This window comes from Hibiscus syriacus, unplaced genomic scaffold, assembly GCF_006381635.1.
Source record: "Hibiscus syriacus cultivar Baekdansim isolate YM2019G1 unplaced genomic scaffold, ASM638163v2 tig00110302_pilon, whole genome shotgun sequence".
Classification (NCBI taxonomy): Eukaryota; Viridiplantae; Streptophyta; class Magnoliopsida; order Malvales; family Malvaceae; genus Hibiscus; species Hibiscus syriacus.
In genome coordinates this window covers 390,143-407,104 of record NW_024062671.1, presented here as the reverse complement: position 1 = coordinate 407,104, position 16,962 = coordinate 390,143, and the positions used below count along the sequence as shown (strand labels likewise).

At 36.3% G+C, this 16,962-nt stretch overlaps 1 pseudogene; it reads left to right on the top strand.

Moving 5' to 3' along the window:
- Positions 1 to 12,436: 12,436 nt before the first annotated feature.
- On the top strand, positions 12,437 to 16,947 carry LOC120116686 (annotated as a pseudogene).
- The last annotated feature ends 15 nt before the right edge of the window (positions 16,948 to 16,962 follow it).

Sequence of the window (16,962 nt, the reverse complement as noted above, 5' to 3'; positions counted from 1 at the left end):
ACCATTCACGGCTACAAATAAAAAATCAACCACCGGGGGTTAGTTTTCTTAATTTTTATTTTGAAATTTTTGTATTATTATTAGTATATAAAAGGAAAAGTAATAAACAACCATATCGGTGCACTAGACTTATACGATGTTGTCAAGGGCACAACCTGCAGACTAGGTACAAGAGCCCTTTCATTGCATCAAGCACAAAAAACGCACTTGCCCCAGTGAAGTAAACCATAATATTTTTTTAGTGTTAATCGTTCGTTAACTAACGGTTTCTATATACATATGAGTCTTTTTGCTCCCAATATAAACGTTGGAGCCAAAATGCTAAAAAAACAGAAAAAGAAAAAGGGTCAAAGTGAGTATTTAATAAAATGGGACTTTAAAGAATGATATACTTTCTCTACAAAACATACAATCATTTGTTGTTCAATATGTATTATGTCATTACAGATAGTTTGATACTATCACTTACTTATGTGTCTTTCTTATGACCATCACCTTACACACAAGCATACATAGTTGCATACATGCACTATACGTGTGTCTGATCAAATAGACCTTGCCTAAAAGGATGCAGTATACAGAATTAATATTTACATTCTATTGATAACATAATTGACAATAGAAGCTTAATGTGATCGTTCCTGATACTTGGCAAAGCAACTCGAAAAAAGAAGGCACTATGACTGACCCATCGAGGCTCATATTATTAGCAAAAGTGTTGCTTTTTTTATTGATCCAAGGTTGATGATTTAAGTGGAAGTCTTATGATAGATTTGTTATGTGCACAAGAAAACAAAACATGATTATTGTGTATAATTTGTAGTTTTTGGTATATTATTAGTATATCTAACTTAGTATTTTTATTGTTTTTATTAGGAATTTTTTTCGGCTGCATTGACTTTAAGGAATAAATTAAGCCTAGCCACTACAATTGCGTCGACACTTACACATGTCCAAAGAAATTTGTTTGAGAATATTTGTTTCGGGCCATGGCTGAAAGTACATCATCAAAGTGGAGATACTTTGTTGACTCATTTGTTTCTAAAGACCATTGCTAACGATCTACCCGAGGGGATACCACGTGGCGATGAGGAGATATGATTTTATTTTCCACCGGCGTATAGTCGTTTTGGGCGGGAGGAGTTTTGCTTGGTCACTAGTATCCGTTTCGGACGACCCGATGAATTAGGTTCGTACACTAGTCATATCGCCACTCATGGTTATTTCGGGTGTTTCCTGACCTGGCAAAGGAGATGGCCACTTTACACGTCGACTATTTGAGCATATTACTTCTTAAAGATAGTTTTAATCGGATGGATGATCTTAATGTTATCCGAGTATGCTTTTTTTACTTTTGTATGCCAACTTTTAGCAAAACAGGGCAGACAACCTATTTGTAAGGATTTAGTATTATTAGTAGATGACCTAGATGCATGAAACATGTTTCTGTGAGGTTCATATATATGGAAAGTTACTTAGAAAAAATTGTCGTCTACCTTTGAGGACTGCCATAGTTTACATGGGCATGGTTCCAAATACACTTTGGTAGGCTTTATTTGGGCCTTTAAGGTAAAAAATATATAATGTTCCCAAAATTAATTATTTAACAATTACTAAAATTAATGTTTGTGTATTATATTGTAGATTTGGATATTTGAGGCATTTCCTAGCATGCATACTTATGTTATCAAGAATTCAAATGATATTCCTAGGGTTATTACTTGGAAGATGATCCGACTGTTGGATTGGGATAAGATACTACCATATATGACGATCGATGATGTAAGTAAACACAAATACTTATTTAAATTGGTGGCTATTGGGTGTACACACACACACAAATATATATATATATAAACAATTTATTACTAGTAGACGTTTGACTTTATTCGGGTTTTTATATTGTTAGGAGGCAAACTATCCATTACATACATTGATACCCACAGAGGCTGAGGTTGCCACTGATTGGTGGCAAGTTAGTAGGCGTTTTTTTATGGGACAAACGATGAGCACCCCTACTTTTTCATTGAGTCGATTCTCCACTTTGACACCGATATCCATCACCTCATCTAGCCGACTCTCCACTTCGATATCGAGATTCATCACCTCATCGAGTCGATTCTCCACTTCGACACCGAGATCCATCATCTCATCGAACCGATTATACACCTCGACACCGAGATCCATCACCTCTAGCCGACTCTATACCTCGACACCGAGATCCATCACATATTCCATCACATCATCGAGCCTCTTATCCACCATCACCTCATGTTAGGCGATCGACAAAGATGCCACGATATTTATCTCCCCGTTCTTCACCTCCACGAGATGAGTTAGGTACTTTACGTGATGAGGTAGATGCTTTACGTGATGAGGTCGGTGCTTTACGTGATGAGGTCGGTGCTTTACGTGATGACAATGATGCTTTACGTGATGAGGTAGGTGCTTTACGTGATGAAAATGGTGCTTTACGTGATGAGGTATGTGCTTTACGTGATGACAATGATGCTTTATGTGATGAGGTAGGTGCTCTACGTGAGATTGTTTCATCGTTACAGAATGAGGTGCTTATTCTACGCGAGGAGGTAAGTTTGTTTAATTTTATAGGAAATACTATACTAAAAATGCAATAAATATAACAATTTTTTCGACATTATTTATTATTTACTGATTTATGTATTAATTTATTTTTGGAGGCCCGATGATATGTTACATGATGACACTATAATTTCGAACCAGACCAGCCATCTGCCTTCAGATATATGGATACCGTTTTTGTTGCACAACGGGGTTCACGCATCATACGTCGTGGACCTGCCATTACGTCTCTTTTCACCCCAATAGTTCCAAGACTGCGTAAGAAGAAGTCTGATCTACCTACCATTACTTAGGGTCCACTTCTCATTCTTCAGGATTCACATCTAATCGTTTAAGAGGTCCCTCCTATCGTTCAGGATCCACCTCCCATCGTTCAAAATACACATTCCATACTATGTAGATATATTGGTAAACCCCCTCTTGTGCCCGATATGCTGGATCCGATATGGCTTTCGTATCGATTACCGGCCAGTACCATTCCTCAGCACGAGATATGCCTACTACCAGACACAGTTAAGGATAATACCGTTTAGGCTAAGACCGTAGTTGATTTTTATCTACATGAGTGGAGCAAGGGTGCTTCACCGATATATGCAAAATCGACCATACACATTTGTTTCTTGAGCGGTCTTGGTGGGGTGTTTTATTAGGGGTTGAAGATAATGATTATTTCGAATGGGGTAAGTATTATATTATTTTTATATTGATTTTGAGTATTTTTTAAATTTATTAAATTCACTAATATATGTATTTTTTTATTAAACAACATATTGATGCATGGGTAACACGACTTCTAATTTTAAGGAAACTGAAGAAACTCAAAGAGACGTGATGGACTATTATACCTTCGTCTTTTCACTCAAGTCACTTGCAAGATCAGAGAGACGCTTCATATGCGTTAGGTAATGACAAAGTTGTCTTTTATCCTGAGTGGTGGGAGGTCGATAAGGTTAATATTTATTTTTGTATATTTCAAGGTATTCATCAAATTTATTTGATGTGCACAGTTGAAGTATTATTTATTTAATATTGCATGTGTTTTTCCTTGTTATGGAACGTCGTCATTGGTTTCTCGTCAAGCTTCAGCTCCCATCACTGAAGACGGTAGTATATGACAACTGTTTGAATTAAATACCATTGTCTACTTTGAAAAATATTATTTGTAGGGGATGGATCGATCTTTTTCCTAAATACATGGATGCGATTGCTTATTTGACTAATTCATGAAATGAGAAGCCGAATAAGTTAAATGTTACAATGATGAGAGATGAGACACCGTCACAATAAGCGTCAATAGCCAGAGGGGATTGTGGTCCGTTTGTATGCATGTGCTTGGAACGTATGACGAGATGAGGCAAACAATTTCTACCTCCGAGTAATAGAGATAGAGGTGCAGTAGGGTTGTGGTTTCGACATTTTATAGTTAGAGAGATACATGCGAGACGTTGCCTACGTGCATCTAGTGATTGATATGTTATGCGTGGGCAACAAGGGACTTGTATTACAAGATGTTTCAAATTATTTCAAGTAAGTGGTAGCAATGAATGTACATCTAATGTTTCACATAGACACAACAGTTCAAGGGCCCAGTGGCTTGGTGAAACTGAGCAGGAGAGAGTCAGAATAATAAGGGAGTGGGTGCAAACGAATAGCCAGCAGAGAGGTGCTTGTATGGACAGTAGGGAAGAGCAAGTTGCTGATGCTGGTCGTCAAATTGAATGAGTTCTTGATGGATTGGTGGTTAACCATGTTGAAGGTCGAACTGAGCATTTGCATAGGGGCATTCGGAAATTATGCGGTCGACAAGCCCTTCTTGATATGCTTAAAAAGGCTGAGAGAGAAAGGTAAACAAAGCTTTAGGGGTTGCTGGAGCATCGGGCTGTATCAAATTTTTCCTATAACAACCGAATTCAGGTAGATAGATACATAAAATGTTTAGCCATTTTTTTGTTGGTGGTGGGTGTCTTTATAGTTTCTCATTGGTAATTTACATGCATTTTTTCTCATTGACTCCGTTATACCAGTTGCTCAAAACTCTAAGTGTGATTCATGCTCTAAAAGTTGTATTAGATGTGTCATTATGGATAATTATCTTTCCTGTTAAAATTCTTGAAATAACATTTGTGCTATTATGACGTGTAGAAAGAGTGTATACATAATACTAACCAGGATAGTTGTTGAATGAAAAACAAGCATGCTATTACTTTGAACTAAGAATAGACTTCTGGTTTTATGTCTAAGTACAAGATGGTAGCACCGCTTTCCCAACTACTTGCTTCTTCTTATTGATATTGAGGTTACTATTTTTAGCTTGTAGTGCTCTGGAAATTTGCAATTAGGCTAAATATTGACTGTTGTCATTTATTTATTTTTGATAAGAACTATTGACTGCCGCCATTGGCTGCTAAAAGATTGTTAGAAATATGAAAAATGCTTATGAATCCTTTATATGTTTCATTTGTTTGAAGACAACTGTAGTTTAGCTTAGCTTGGCATTTTTTATCTAACATAATGCCTCTTAGTTTAATTTTTGACTTTTTGGGCATCCTACCATATTGATGTTACATTTCTATTTGTGGACTGATTTTACTGGCATTAATTTATCTCCATTCTCTTCCTATTTTGGCAGTCTTTATTAAGAGGTAGATTTTTTAGAAATAAAAGAATGATTGAAGGTGACAGATCTACCTCTGTTGCAGCCAGTGAATTAGGCTTATTAAGACAAAAACAGACTGTATCTGGTCTAAGGTACTTCATTCTTTGCTTTATATAATAGCAATGATATATATACATATTTTTGAATGTTAGCAATGATATTTTTAAATATTCTACAAAGTTCATCTCATCTATATTCTGAGCTAATTCTATTGTTTTTTATTTGTGTCGTAAGTAAGCATCTTTAATTATATGGAACTTAATTTGAGAAAACCTTTAAGAAAAGGGAACTTGAACTGTTCTGTAAATTGCGTTCTTCATAAAAATTAAAGCTGAAGTCGATTCTTGAATTTAATAACACTGGAATCTTTAATTTAATTTGGATGTTTCCAATGGAAGCTTTAAAATAATGAATGATCTCTTCCATTGATTCAACTTATATAACTAACCAAAGTTCTGGCCTACAGAAAAGAAACCTTTTGGTAACATTTAAGTTGTGGAAATTAGTAATACTATCCGTGAAAGAGTTTGAGAATGTAAAGGTTACATGGGCATGTCTTTACATTTCAGTCTGTTATTAAGGTTCCCAATGAAGAGTTTTAGGATCTTAAGAGATAAAGCTATAGTATGGTTCTTGATTATGATATGGAGATCATGTTTCAACTTTCAAGTCACCACAGCTTGAAACGCTTGACCACTTCCTAACACTGCAAATTTAGGCATTTTGGTTGGTTGGCTGACCTGATTGTAGGACCTTTTACACACTCAATTTGTAATTGATTGTTTTCCTTCAGGGTGTAGAAAGTATTAACATACTTATTTTGGTTTGACCATTTAAGTATTTTTCTTGATTATGATATGAAGATATAAGTTGGCAAGCAACTTCTGCTACTGTAGAAGAGTGGCAGGAACAAGTTTCTGAGAGTGTGGTATGTAATCGACAGTGGTTGGCCAGTGCTGAGCCTACTCTTGTTTGTCTTACTTCAAGTGTTGAATCTCTAGTTCTCAATGGCTAACAATATGTTTCATGGCAGATACCATCCACATATGGACCTGAACGTTTAGACCTTTTAAGGTAGCTTGAGAAAGTGAAGGAAATGGAAGCAAGTGAAATTGATCCTGAAGAAAATGTGGATGGCGTAGCCTGAATACCCATTGATGTCTTGTATATCCTTTAAAAGTAAAACAATACAATTCATATAGAGTAATAATTGGTTTGCATTTTCTGTTTAAGATCCTGAATACTCCTTGTTTTGCCTTTTCTTCATTAATTGCAAAAATAGCTAAAAACAAATGTAAACCAAACAGAACCTGAGAAATGCCTTAGGTAGGCTTGTAGCAAGACTGGAAGGCCTCAAATTTTTGCCATAGAGCTGCTAGAACAGCGTCTTTCCAAAGATGGATGGCAAATACTCGTTTCATATATATATGCAGGTACTTGAAAATAACACCCTCAAGAAACTCAAATTCGCAACACGAAAATCGCAACTCAAAAATCGCAACTCAAAAATAAAAATCGCAACTCGAAAATGAAATTCGAGTTGCGAATTCAAAATTCGGTTGCGAATTTCATTTTCGAGTTGCGATTTTCGTGTTGCGAATTTGAGTTTCGAGTTGCGAATTTGAGTTGCAAATTTGTCTTGTTACATAGAATATTAGATTTGATTCATTATGGTGTTCATTGTTCAAAGTTTCACCTGTTTATGTAGAGAAATATGAACTATATTATGTTTCATACTTGTTGCAAAAATATGAAAGTAAAGAGATTCCTAACAAAAAAATGACAAACATATTGACATTAGTACATGTAATAAGGGTAAATTATTTGCAAAATGACACCAGTTGAAAGTCATTTAGCATTCTTGTAGTGTATATAGAAATAATATACCATGTTAAGGATATGAAAAACTACAATTTAATAACCTCTTTACCCCAGGCAAAAATGTCCAGAATATATACATATATCTGTGAGTCTATTTATTTTCATGCTATCAAAGTCTCATTCTTGCCAATTTCATATGAATAATGCTAATAAGTATCACTTAGGCTGCAAGCATAAGGAAATTTTGAAAAGATAGTATATGATAATAAGTATCATCCAAGCTCTCACAATTATCAATTTATCACAGTTTTCCATAATCCCTCAAAAAAATTACAGTGCAATAATCCTCCATCATTCAGTGGCCTTAAGGAAAGATATTATAAATTTACAAACTCCAAGGTCCAATTGAAAGAAAGGGTAAGGATTTAATAAACCATTAAACAATTTCACCGTCTAGAAGGGAGATGCAAAGAAAAGTTTTTAAGCTACTAGCTAATTTAGATGCTCACCAAATATATCAATGCCAAGTTGAGCATAAATTGGAGAGAAAAAGTCATCCACAAAGTAGATAAACCACCATGTTATGTCTGTAACATCAATGAATCAGCTATGTCTGTAACATCAATGAATCAGCTATGTCTGTAACAACATAGTGAATGAAAATATAATCTTTATAAGATAAAAATTCCATTAACATATATTTACTATTAGAAACCAAATCTAAGAAGTTTCTGAGTCATCAAGTAAAAGTTTACCACAGATTCATGTATGCATAATACAACGTTTTCATCTAAAAATCACCTAAGTTAATAGTCCCAAAAGGTGAAGGCGATTGTGATTGTGATTTTGATTGTGATTTTGATTTCCCTTAACTTGACACCATATGAGCTTTGGATTTTGATGAAGATCCATATTTTGGTGGAGGAAAAGATGATTGTAATGGCACTGATAATCTACAGGTCAACCTTGTATGACCACTTTCCTTGCAACGACTACATGTTGATATCTTCTTCTCTTCACCCTTAGACGATATACGATCGTGATTTTTTTGTCAGCAAGGTAGCCTTCTGTCCATGACTGGTGGCAAAACTGTTTGTAAGTTATCTGGTATGTCCTACTCAGAAAGATGTGGAATACGGTAGACAATCTCAGCATAAGTCTGTCGATATACTTCTGTAGTGTATCAATCCATAGCGTATGCACTTGAATCACCTTGGGTTAGATGAAGAGCAACTTTTATAACATGACCACACGGATAACTAGATGTTTGCCATTTCATACAACTACACGTCTTTGCATTTAGATCGACAAGCCCATTTAAGTTATTATCCAAGACTTCAAACAAAGTGTTTGAACATGGTTCAACTCTCCATGACGTTGACTTCACAACATGTTTCGTTATCTTTTTTTTCAGTCCATGGTATAACACGACGATCTAATGTTTCTATAATATTAAATAAATAATACTTAGTAAAATCTATTAAATATGATAAGTTACGAATTTAAAGAAATAATATCTGCATTGTTTCTTTTCTTATAGTACCACTGTTGAATAAGGCTCGAAAAAACTCCATTAACATAGTAATGGGTAATTTTCGGGAATGACGACTTAGAGCGTTGGTTGATTCTGCACTATTAGACGTCATGAAATCATATCTTGCTCCAAGTTGATGTACTCTTGACCATATTTCAAACCCGACATCTTCTAGTGTTTGAGCACATTAAGGCAAAACACGCCTTAAACAATTTATATGCTTATTAAAATCCATTTCTCGATAAGTTTTTACAGCCTTCCAGTATATCCATTTGTGATTTTTTATACCAGCAGACCTTGATTTTGGATTTCTTTACAAATGAACACCACAAAGTCCATGAAAGTATATGAGAAACACCTTCTAATAGCGTTATCAATTGAGTTTGCCCTGTCAGATATGATTGTCAGATTGCTAATAAGACCTATGCAATCCCTAAGATGCCCCATAAAACCATATTCATGAATCAGAGGTTTTAGATTTGCCAACCCCATAAGCTATTGTAGTATCCAATTGTTAGCATCCATGACTACTGCTAATAAGTTTGTTCCAAGGTATCGACCTTTCAAATGTGCTCCGTCAACTATAATAAATGGGCGCATACAGGTAACAAACGAACGAATCTACAAAATAATATACACAAAAAATATAATCATTTAAATGTGAAATGCATGTAACTAAAAAATGACTCAACAAAATTATATTGATTTACTAACCGTAGCACCAATGGTAATAAATAGCAACTCAAAACGTCCATCTCTATCTATTTTGATATGAGTTACTGACCCAGGATTTTTCAACTTTAAATTGTGACAATAAGCCGGCAGTTGGGCAAACGATGCTTCTGGCGACCCCCCAACAATTCCAAGGCATAACATTTGGCTCTCCAAGCTTGAGAATATGAGATACTAATATTAAATCAAGCATTCATGTCAGTCATAATTTCATGACCCCGATATACCATGCCATTCAAAAACATCAACTCAGCCAGAAAATTACCCAACACCTTTTTGTTTGCCTGTCTATGGTGAGGAAAAACTTGGGTTCTTGAACATGTATGTTTATAAATAAAGTCCTAACTTGAAAATTTTCGCAATCTTTTATCCTCTTTGCAATCATACGCCACGTACAGTTTTTGTCAATCTTACAATTTGTTTCGAAACGATCTTTGCTTGATTTGTTAACTTTTAGTTGATAGCCATCTTTCACACATTTCGTATACAAAGCTATCTTCAAGTCTTTCTTTGTATCAAAACAATCATCTTTCTTGATACGAATAACTTTTGTGTACAATCAACTGCTATCTTTACCAACTCTTCTTCCGGTATCAGAAGTAATTCTGCCATATTCCAGTTATACTCCCATGACTCTTTCTTAACAACCTTTATATTTCCATGAATTTTATTTTATTTTCTTTGGGAACTTCTTCTTCTTCTTCTTCTTCTTCTTCTTCAGGATTATATGAATTACAGAATGAATATTCAACATGTTCTTTCACAGTCATAACTTCCTCCTCATTATCATCAACAACATCTTCCTCGGTAGCGACTGTTTCATCTTCTTCTTGACTTTTACCCCAAATTTGATCTGAATCATCATCAAAATCCGGGTACTACCAATATCAAAATCATTATTGTAATAAGCAGGGTATGTTTCTTCTTTACTTTTACCCTAAATCTGATCTGAAACACAATCAAAATTTGAGTATTGACCAAGATCAAAGTCTGGGTATTGACCAAGATCAAATTTCGAATACCGACTAGTACTCACATTTTTATCTATTGGCTCATCATCGTCTAACTGGTCAATACGAAAACCCGAATTTGGGTCTGTAAATTGATTGGGATTTGAATTAGGGAAAAGTTGTGGATTTTGAGATTGTTTTTGATATTGCGTTTGATATTGGAAATATGGTGAAACAAAAGTTTATTGGTGATGAAATTGTGGTGGAACCATGAAATTTTGAGGTTGATAACAACGTTGTACATTGTGAGCACCATAAACTGGGGCTAAAGAACTTAGTTGATTTCTATCCGTTATTGACCCAACTTCACTACTTCTAGGTTCAACAACATACAATGTATCATCATCTTGCGAAACACTAATGTAAGCAATGAATCGATCAACATCTTCATTGTTGGTTAACAAATAAACTTTACCCTTTCTCTGATAAGATATCTTAAATCCACTTAGAGGCTCTAAACTCAATTTCTTTGAAACACGTAACATTAGATTTTCATAAGTTAACTTTTTTAATGACAGTTTTAGTTGAAGATTCATAGGTAAAGGCATATATTGTAAAACACCATTAACATTCTCCCATGACCCTCCATAACACAAATCTATCCAAACATGATCAACATTAGATGATTTCATTCTACAAATTGTAAATAAAATAATTTACTAAACAAACGAGCTATAAACTAGATATCATCACTAACTTAGAGAAAAACATACCTTTATTAAGTTGATACTTGATAATTTGGGAGAGAAATCATTGAAAAATTATATAGAAAAAAAATTATGTTGAAAAGATTAGAGATGGAGACGGATGTCGTCGGAGGTGGGAACGGATGTCGCCGGAGAAAGTGAGAGATGGAGATGGATTGAGTTACGATTTAGGGTTTAGGTTATGAGTTGCGTAGTTTATATACCCAAAACATTTGTGTTACGAAATTAAAAGCTGAGTTGCGAAATTTAAATTCGCGTTGCAAATTCGAAAATCGAGTTGCGAAACAGAAATTTGTGTTGCAAAATTGGCTTTCGTGTTGCGAATTCGAAATTGAGTTACGAATTCGTTGGTTATTTTTGCAAATAAAAAAAAATTTAGTTAAAATCATATATTATAAAGCATTTTCGGTCACTCAAATTATTTTCCAAAAGAAAAACGTTCTTCTCAATTGCAAGCGTCTTTCACCTGTCTTTCATTCCCTTTTAACCATTTATGTTTCATCTATGAAGGTCAAGTTTTCTTTAGCTGCAAACTTCTTCTAAAATAACATCAAAATTATTGATAACAGCTAATAAATTTAATAATATCATCAATAATTACTGATAAAATTTAAAATATAAAATAATCTCTCGTTTATTTACAACATAATATAACTTCAAACAAAATCATCATCACTTATAAACAAATTTACCCTTTACAATTTAAATTGACGTGTTCTTCTAATTATTTTTCGGTCATTAATATTTTTATTTTATTCCAATAAACAATCCTATTTATTGGAACGAAGGAACTGAAAAAGAAACGAAGGGGATGAAACGACGTCGAAGAAATAGGTAGGGTCAAAACGGGGACAGATCCAACGGCGGTAAACTTCCTAAATCATGGTGTATTCTCTTTCGTGCTCCTTTCGCACGAACTCGACCGAAATCACTGAGTCATGCACAGTCGAGTCACCCTCTTTCACTTCCACTCATTATTTTCTTCCCCTCCCTCTCTGCCATGTCCTTTTTCGTCTTTTCTCCTCTAATATCCATCCAACGTCTCCCATCCTTCCACGTCACCACCGTCTTCTTCACCATCCCTACCCTACCCTTCCCTTTCTAATTTTATTTTAACTCCCTTTAGGGTTTCTCAGATTAACCAATTCTCTGTATTTTTTTGCTCCTTATTTTTCTCCGATTAGAAAAAAAGGAAGAAATTTCCAAACCTTATATTCATCGAGTCTCGCAATTTTTACAGCCGATATTCTTCCTAGCCATGTATTTTTCTTTCCTCAATTTAATTTCATTCTTATATATTTTATTGTATTTGTTTTTAATGCTGTTTTTTTAAGTTCAAATATTGAGAATTTCTTTATTTATTTGTTTCTCTTAGGGTTTTGAATATGATGAATTGGCGCGATATTCCGAAACGCTGAAAATAAGGTTTTTTTACAAACATTTGGTTGAATTGAGGATTAGACTGTTCTTTGTTTGGTGTTTTATATTATGATGGCGATTGAGAAGAATAACTTAAAGGTTTCACGGTTTGATTCGGAATTTTCACCTTGTTTTATGGAGACGACTGTATCAAGTGATGAAGATGAGATTCAACGTCAAAGCTCAGTTGTTGTTTCTGATGGTAGTGATGATGATGATGAATTTGATGATGCCGATTCAGGAGCAGGTTCCGACGACTATGATTTATTGGAATTGGGTGAGACTGAGGCTGAATTTTGCCAAGTTGGGAACTCGACTTGTTCAGTTCCTTTTGAGTTGTACGACCTTCTTGGATTGGAAGATATTTTATCTCTTGATGTGTGGAATGAGTGTTTAAGCGATGAGGATAGATTTAGCCTTGCTAAGTTTCTACCCGACATGGATCAGGGTACATTTATGCGGACTTTGAATGACCTTCTTAAGGGTGATAATTTTCATTTTGGAAGTCCTATGAAGAAGTTATTTGATATGTTGAAAGGAGGGTTGTGTGAGCCGAGGGTCACTCTTTATCAGGAGGGTTTGAATTTCTTTCAGAAGCGGCGGCATTACCATCATTTGAGAAAGCATCAGAATAATATGGTTGTCAATCTTTGTCAAATAAGGGACATATGGGCTAAGTGTAGGGGATATAGTATTGAGGAGCAACTTCGTGTTTTGAGTATTATGAGAAGTCAAAAGAGTTTGATGCAAGAGAAATTGGAAGATGAGATTCTGAATCATCCAGAAGAGAGGATTTGGGTGAAGGATTTTGGAGCAAAAGGGTTAAGGACAGGAAGGTTTTGCATAAAACGGCTCGGTACTCTGACTATGGGTTCGAACCGAATTTAGAATTCATCTCCAGAGGACAGTTGATGGCATTGGAACCAGAAAAATATGGGAAGCTGAATCCAAAAGGTAAACTCAAGACAGGAGGGTCCAAATTTCCTTCTGCCAAAGAGTATGGTAACTGCGTTTACCCCGATTTGGATATGAATTCTGAGCCATATGGTTTCCCAGGAACTCTTCCTCGACAGACATATAAGTCAGGGGCAGTGCACGGGCCTAGGGATTGGATGAGGTTGGATGATGAAGCTGAAGACCCAATGTTCGGAACAGGTTCTCAACGACACCGAAATGTTGTGCGTGACAGCACCATGGGTAATTCTGGTTCATTGAGAGCAGGGAAAAAGTACGGCCGTTTAAGAGCGGAAGAATTAGCTGGTGATAGTTACTTGGATTTGCCTTTTTCTTCAAAGCAGGAGTTGCAGGCCCATGGTAGGAACAGGAATATGAATCAGTTGTCGGAGGCAAAAGTGTATACTTCAAAGCCACCAAACATGAGAACATTCAATGATTTTGCCAAGAAGGCCAAGTATTCTGAAAACCAGCTTCAATCTGCAGTCGCGAAACAAAAAAAATCTTTGAAAGGCCGAAATCCACCATTGCCATTGAAAGGGAGTCAAGTTGACTTATCTGAAGGTGCTGAAATGTTTTCTCAGAATAAGAACCGAGGAGAAGATTTCTCTCTGGATTCTTCACTCAGATCTGATGATTGGAATATTAGGGGCAAGAAATGGAAAACAGGGCAAGAGTCTCCTGATTTCGGTTTTATTTCTCATACAGTTTCTTCATCACTGATGAATGACCAATACTTGCAGTCTGACAGTAGAATGAAACCATCACAAAAGAAGATTAGAGGGAACTATGTGCAAAATGGAGGACCTGTTATGAATGTTCCGAAAGGTAGTAGAGCATTTATTAGAAATGAAGAAACTGAATCTGACTCATCTGAACATTTTGATGATGATGATGATGGCAATCCTCTAATTAGAAGCAAATTGGCATACCCTAGTGGCGTCATAAAGGATTCTCGGTTATCTTCATTGAAATCTGGGCTAGATTCTAAAATGACCAAATCTTTGATGAAAAATTCTGTGAAGGATGGATGGACAGTTGATGGAATAATACGCTACTCCAAGAAGAGCTCCAGGGAAAATATGCATGTGCCAGAAATAGATGGCTTTTATTTGAAAGGAAAACAGAAGGGCAAAATGCATGAAAGCAATCCCTTGCATTACTCTGCGTATAACACCTTGGACGAGGTTGACAGGAAACAAGTTTACAAGTTGGGTAAAAATGACAGGTTACGCATGTCCTCATCAAGGGTCTACCTTACCCAGAAAAGGCAGAAAGGTGAACTTGTCTATGATCAGTCTTTGTCTCAGTCAAATTATCTGCACAACTACCTTGTTGATGAGGAGGATGCTTCACCTGTGACAGAACCATTAACAAATGAGTATAATCTGGGTGGAATGGAAAGAAAGGCCAAAGCACTGAAGCATACGATTGCAATGAAAAATATGCAGTTTCTTTGCTAGGGTGCAACAAAGTGACAAAGAAGAGAAAGGGGAAGGAGTATGTGGCACATACCAATGGAAGGGGTGAAGGTGGTAACCTGCAGTCCAACCTTCAGCAGCAAACTAATGATTCCCTTTTCTTAAAGAAGAAAGGAAAACGAAAACTCAAGGTTGATACTGGTGCTCTTGATAACAAAGCTTCTGAAGCACACCTTGCAGAAGTAGGAGCCTTAGATGTGAAGATCGAAGCCAAACCACAGAAAAAGCCATTTACTTTGATTACTCCCACTGTTCATACCAGTTTCTCATTCTCAATTATACATCTTCTTTCTTCAGTTCGCTTGGCAATGATTAGTCCACTTCCAGAAGATTCTGTAGAGGTTAGCAAACCTAGAGAGGAGCAGAATGGAAAGCAGGAAGGTGGTATGAATGGGGTTCTTTATAGTGAAAGTGCAGTTAGCAATAATTTGGAACATCAGGTGCAAGCAAGTGTGCCTTCTCTAACTGTTCAAGAGATTGTAAGTCGTGTGACAGTGAATCCTGGAGATCCATGTATCCTTGAGACGCAAGAGCCGCTCCAAGATTTAGTTTGGGGAGTTCTGAAAATTTTCTCATCAAAAACAGCGCCTTTGGGAGCAAAAGGCTGGAAGGCACTTGTTGCCTATGAAAAGTCCACAAAAAGTTGGTATTGGGTTGTCCTGTTGTGCATAGCTCAAATGATCATGAGACTATTGAGGAGGTTACATCACCTGAAGCCTGGGGTCTTCCCCACAAAGTGCTTGTCAAGTTGGTTGATTCATTTGCAAATTGGCTAACAAATGGTCAGGAGACTCTCCAACAAATAGGGAGCCTTCCTACGCCACCGCTTGAATTGATGCAATTCAATTTAGATGAGAAAGAAAGGTTTAGAGATCTAAAAGCTCAGAAGAGCCTTAACACCATTAGCCCAAGTTCTGAGGAAGTGAGAGCTTATTTCCGAAGGGAGGAGCTTCTGAGGTATTCTATTCCTGACAGAGCCTTCTCTTACACAGCTGCTGATGGCAAAAAATCAGTCGTTGCTCCTTTGCGAAGGTGTGGAGGTAAACCAACTTCAAAGGCTCGAGATCATTTTATGCTGAAACGTTACCGGCCACCACATGTTACAATTCTTTGCATTGTGAGAGACGCGGCTGCCAGATTGCCTGGAAGTATTGGCACCCGTGCAGATGTTTGTACTTTGATAAGAGACTCCCAATACATTGTTGAAGACGTTTCTGATGCACAAGTTAATCAGGTTGTTAGTGGGGCCTTGGACCGTTTACATTATGAACGTGATCCTTGTGTACAATTCGATGGAGAGAGGAAATTGTGGGTTTATTTACATAGAGAAAGAGAAGAAGAAGATTTCGAGGATGATGGTACTTCATCCACCAAGAAATGGAAGAGGCAGAAAAAAGATTTCGTGGAACAACCTGATCAAGGAGTTGTAACCGTGGCTTTTCATGCAACTGGGGATCAGCCAGGACTAGATTTGGGCTCTGATCTTAATGTTGATCCTCCGTGCACTGATGGTGATAAAAAGATGGAGACAGATTTTCATGATCGACAAAATGTGGAGGATAATGCTGACACCGATCTTGGGTCTGAGCAAGGTAACTCAACATGGTCATCCTGTGCAAAGAAAGCAAATTGCTATGTCAAGAAAATTCCAATAATGAAGAATTTGATGACGAGGCTTTTGGGAGAGAGATCGGTTGGACTCCTGGGGCAAGCATATCGTGATCAACATACATTTAAAGTAGTTTTCGAAAGTTCTATGAAATATTTATGGCGATTGTGATTTCTGGGTTGGACTCCTGGGCTCATTATAAATTTCGTCGAAACTTGCGGCTTTCCCCTTCCACAAAGCCTGCAGTACACCCTGCTACTAGTATAATGAAGGATTCTGTTCTATTTTATGCTTTTATAATTGCAACTTCAACTAAAAGAGATCAATTTGTTAGCAGATTTTTTCTAAATGTGCTACTTGCGGACTCAATAGTTTCTGATGATGTGAAAGAACGACATTTTTGCAGGTTGAAGTCCACCGAGCATAGAAGGTGCAGTT